This window comes from Lipotes vexillifer, unplaced genomic scaffold, assembly GCF_000442215.2.
Source record: "Lipotes vexillifer unplaced genomic scaffold, Lipotes_vexillifer_v1.1 scaffold47, whole genome shotgun sequence".
Taxonomy (NCBI): Eukaryota; Metazoa; Chordata; class Mammalia; order Artiodactyla; family Lipotidae; genus Lipotes; species Lipotes vexillifer.
In genome coordinates, this window is record NW_006791298.1 from 2,716,674 (window position 1) to 2,717,660 (window position 987).

The following is a 987-nucleotide window of genomic DNA, read 5'->3' on the forward strand; positions in this document are numbered from 1 at the left end:
GAGCACAGGGTTGAGAATGGAAGAGAGGAGTTCATGTCCTGGCTTTGCCACTTTATAATTGTGTAACCCTGGGTAAATATCTGAGATGTGAGTTCCTTAGCTGAAAAAGGAAGCTAATAATACCTGATAATTACCTCACAGGAGGCAACAAATCACAGGATTTGGCATTTCTACCAAGACCCTTAACCTCTTTAAGCCCAAATTTTTCATGCAAAATAAGGATAATATCTATAACATAGGATAATTGTAAGAATTAAATGAGATAGTATAGATAAATTCTTGAGCACAGGGTAAACATTCAATAAATACTGTTTCGTTTTCAACTCACATAATTCTCATGAGGATCAAGAAAGATAATGTATGTGAAAATGCTTTAAGAGCTGTGACATGCTACCAAAACTGCAAATGACATAAAGTTAAGCAGAAAATATTTTATATCGAACTATAATTTTTAATGGTCTGAAAATGAAAGGAAGAATATTCATTTGAATAGAAATTAATATTTGGTAGGGAAAAATATGGAGTGTGGCAGAGAGTGGCTTGCTGTTTACTAAACCCATTTCCTTTTCCTCTTGGGTACTTAGCTAAATGCATAATTTCCAGCCTTTCCTGCAGTTAGGTGTGGCCATGTGACTGAGTCCAGGTCAAATGTACATGGGCATAAATTTAGTCCATAAAAATCTCCCAAGTGCAATCCCTCATACACTTTCCTCCAGCATATTTGGATACCATGTATTAATGATGCAGAGCCACAAGGTGGAGGGAGCCTGGGTCTCTAAATCCCTTTTTGAAGGAAATCTGACCACTGATCAGAGACATACACTTTGACTTTACATAAGCAAAAATTAAGTGTCTACTGTGGTAAACTACTGAGTTGTACTCTTTATATATTTTTAACAGTCAGCATTACATTAACTCATGGATTCTCAACCTCAGAACTGTTAAAATTTTGGGCTGGATTCTTCTTTGTTGTCAGGGTTGGTTGGC